This window comes from Rattus norvegicus, unplaced genomic scaffold (assembly GCF_021556685.1).
Source record: "Rattus norvegicus strain SHRSP/BbbUtx unplaced genomic scaffold, alternate assembly SHRSP_T2T haplotype2-0000033, whole genome shotgun sequence".
NCBI classification, from domain to species: domain Eukaryota; kingdom Metazoa; phylum Chordata; class Mammalia; order Rodentia; family Muridae; genus Rattus; species Rattus norvegicus.
Window position 1 is genome coordinate 141,975 of NW_028238786.1, and position 4,109 is coordinate 146,083.

Genomic DNA, 4,109 nt, shown 5'->3' on the forward strand with positions numbered 1-4,109 from the left:
GCAAAAAACTATGCATGCATCCAGGATTCTGACCATCAACAATAACCCACAAACAGGTTGTTGATACTTATTCAATGACAAACCTTGTTATTAATTTTAAGGCTTAATGGAATGGGACGTCACATTTGAAAAGATAAGACTCTGTTCTGCAGCACTTGGAATTGATGCCCACATGTGCTAGGACCAGTAGCCCATGGAAGAGTCCAAGATCCCATGAACCTCTAGTCCTCACCCTGTGGGAGCTATTGGCCTAAGGGGGGGATGGAGTCCATCTGAAGGGATGGGTCAACAAGACAATTCTGTAGAGTGGGGAACTCATCAATCCTATTGGGTCCCTGCTGGGAAGAGGAGAAATCAAGAAGAGGCAGGAGGCTTGGTGTTGGGGAAACCTCATAAAGAACTTAGAGAAGATACAAGGTAAGAATTGTGGGGAAAATGGAAACCAGAGACAAGAGGAAGGAGGAGCATAGAGCAAACTGGAAAGGACAAAGCACAAAGGTACCTGGGCTATGCCTGCTGCTTGTTCTCTGGACTCTCCCTGTGGCTCATTTCTCGGGTGAGATGCTGTTCTGCCCCAGGCGAGGTTTCTTTCTCCTTGGCAAGCAGCAACAAAGATTAATCAGGGCATTTGCTATATTCATGGTCCACACCTTAAAACCTCTGTGCCGGACCCTGCTGGAGATGGGCTTATCCTCTAATGGGGCTCTGTGGGAGAGTAGATTATCTTCTTTTATTTCCTTGTTGCTACTCTTCTCACTGAAGAGGCTTGTTGTTTGAATGCATGGGACACTCATGGCACATTTGTGATAGTGGTAGTGCCCTGAGAGGACCAGGCACAGTTGACCTTCTTCCTCCTTTTGGATGAGCCTTCTGGCCATACTGAGATACTTGACCGTGGGAGAATGACACCTGCAAGGTGCCAAGGACTGGCAGGCTTCCACTCCTCTTTCTTTGTAATCTAAAAGCACCTGCAGGATTAAGGCTAGGAAATGGGGCTGCAATGGGACGCACTTGCTGTGCCTGGGCTGTGCAGCCATACCCCGGGAGGGCCTGCTGTTGTAGGAAGTAATAAGTTGCCATTTCCTCATTATATTTTCTTTTTATTAGGGAGTATTTTATTACAGAGGCTTGAAATCCCATGCATTTCATCGCACCCAAAATTTCAGGGTCTGGCCTGAGGGGAAGCAGTTCTTCACAACGACCTGTGAACCCCTTCCCGTGTTCTTTGAACCAGGCGTGTTTCATCACCTGGCTGGCTGTTGGTCTATACATTGGATTTACTGTTAGTAATTGACTAAGAAGGTTCTTCAGTTCTTCTGAAACCCCACAGGGGGCAGGATACACGCCTGCAACAACTTGTATTTGTAATTCTTGGATGATCACAGAATCAAATGGGAGCTTTCCCACTACCATATAATACAAGACCACTCCTATTGTCCACATGTCATTCTTCATCCCGTCATACAGAAGTCCAAGGAAGAGTTCCGGGGAACCAAAAGAGTACGCACCGCAGTGCTGGTTTAGCATATGTCCAGGTTGTGTTTCGGTGCTAAGGCGAAAGTCGATGACTTTGACCTTTTTGTTTTTATCGATCATTATATTGTCCACTTTCAGGTCTCGGTGAACAATCCCCTTTCCATGGCAGTAGCTCACTGCTGACAATCTCTGTTCAAATATTTGCCGGGCCTCATCCTCCTCTATGTGCCCTGACTCTCTGATGTACTGGTGGAGTTGTTGGCCTTCCACCAGCTCCATTATGAGGTATATTCTAGTTTTGTTTTCAATGACTTGTAAGAGAGAAACAATGTTGGGGTGGTTGATCTTTCTCATTATGTTTGCTTCTGTCATGGCTGGCCGGAACCACTGCTTGTTCTTTCGGAGAACTTTGACCGCCACTGGGGTTCCTGTGAGCTGGTGGTGGGCCAGGAGGACCTTGGCATGGCTTCCTTTTCCAATAGTCTTCAGTACTTTATATTGGGAATGAAAGGTTCCCTCCTGAGAGATACTGGGATCGGGCGTAGGAGGGGCTAACTCCTTCTCAATCTCTGTAGGCATTTTATCAGTACTAATGCTACCTAAAAATAAAAAAAAAATGGAATCAAATAATGAAAAAGATGGAGCAATTCAGGAACTAAAATTACACATGTGGAACCTAAAAGAAACAAACAAAACAAAAAGAAAAAAAATAAAAATAAAGAAAAGACTAGACTAGAAAAATAGAATAAAATTATGAAAAGGGGGAAAATATGAAGAATCATAAGTAAAAGCCACCCAAATAACCAACCCCAAAAGAGAAAGCCAAGAGCACACACATACTAAATGCAATGATGAAAATAAAAATCGTCATACTACAATAGGATTGGGCAGCCAAATCAATACTGTGAATGGATGTAGTTTGAAGAAAAAGGTCAGATGAAAGAAACGAGAGGAGAAACAATTAGTATAAGACAAAACAAAGAAATGTAAAAAGCCACCACTTAAGGGAAACTCCATTGAATTTCAGGACCTAGTGATCCACAAAAATCCACAACTCTCCAGAGCAAAATACTGAAAATTAAAATTAACCAACCACAAGGAATAAGGCTGTTAAATATCAGTGAACAGTAAACCTTAAACAAAGGCCGAAGAGTCAAAGTGTCACAAAGGGCAAATTTGTATAAAGACTAAGCCAATGATTGCTTGTACTCAATAGAGAAACAGGAATAATGTAAAAGGATGAAACCGCAGGACATTGAAAATGGAGATAGAGTGAATCATCCGACTGCACAAATGTATATGATCAAAGCAATAATATAGCATGTGAGAACATAAAAACCACCACCAAAAAATGAAACCAGCAATCCATAAGAAAGAAAGAAAGAAAGAAAGAAAGAAAGAAAGAAAGAAAGAAAGATCAAAACCACAATAAGGAAATAGCCAGTGGTCTTGAGAATATATGGCCTAATTCTATCTCTTAAACACAGAAAAAAAAAATCAAACCATAAATGAGCAGGCAGCCGTCTACGTAGGCCTTTAACCTGATATTATGGGGTTGGCATATCAAAATCCTGGGAGCCACTGGTCAGCCAACACAGGTACTTGGGCAGCTGCAGGCCAGTGAGAGATCCTGTCTTGAAAATGAGGTTGATGACCTACCTTAGGAACAGGAGCCCGGGCTGACTTCTGGCCTCTACACTCTCTTGCACTGAGGTGAAGGTAATATAGATACAAGAAGGGGCAAAAGGGGATGGGAACGTGTGTACACACACACACACACACACACACACACACACACACACACACATAGGCACACACAGAAGCACACACAGAAATACACAAAAGTGTACTTATACTCACACAGACAAACTCTTACAAACACCCAGATTCACACAAAACCCAATCACATATGAACAGGTACACACATACTTACACACAAGCACACCAATAAAAACGCACATCACAGACACACACAAACATACACACAGGGACACACACATGCACAAGAAAACGTACACACATACAAACACATACACACAAACAAACCTGTAAACTCACACACTCCTACATATACTGACAAACACGGGCGAAAGTGTACACACAGTCACACACAAGCAAATCTGTCAACACACATCATCCTACACACATAGACACATACACATATACACAGTACAGTAAAATCCGATACAACCACACACAGCTCACTAGATACAACCAAGTCGCAGAGGGCTCCACTCCACACCTCCTCTCAAAGCACCCAAAGAAATCCAGGCCTGGCTACAGCTTAACATCTGTTGGCTGGACCTCCTCACAGTCGCTCCTCATGAGGTCACAATAGGACCTGTCATGACATGGTTGGGAAGCGCTTCAAGGCTCTGGCTTCTGTGGGCTATGGAGAGACTTTAGGCTTTTAGAAATCAAAGCCTGTAAGATGTTTACCTCTCCTCAGTTCTCTGTTTTGAATATTTGCTGTGCCTCCTGCTTTAAAGTCCTCATGTCTATGCTCGCTGTGTCACTTTTTCTTTGAATTCTGAATGATTAGCCTCAAACTGATGGTACAGATTTTAAAAAATGAAAAAGGCAAAGCTGTGTTTCTAAACTGACCCATCAAGATGACACTGTTCTCATAAATC

At 43.0% G+C, this 4,109-nt stretch overlaps 1 pseudogene across 1 annotated transcript; it reads right to left on the reverse strand.

The window, feature by feature from the left end:
• Nucleotides 1–508: 508 nt before the first annotated feature.
• On the reverse strand, nucleotides 509–3,735 carry LOC147997869 (sperm motility kinase Y pseudogene; annotated as a pseudogene). The gene is made up of 2 exons (XR_015647532.1): nucleotides 3,136–3,735; nucleotides 509–2,075 (listed from the first exon to the last, which is right to left on the reverse strand). The product of XR_015647532.1 is annotated as a sperm motility kinase Y pseudogene (transcript).
• Between the last annotated feature and the right edge of the window lie 374 nt (nucleotides 3,736–4,109).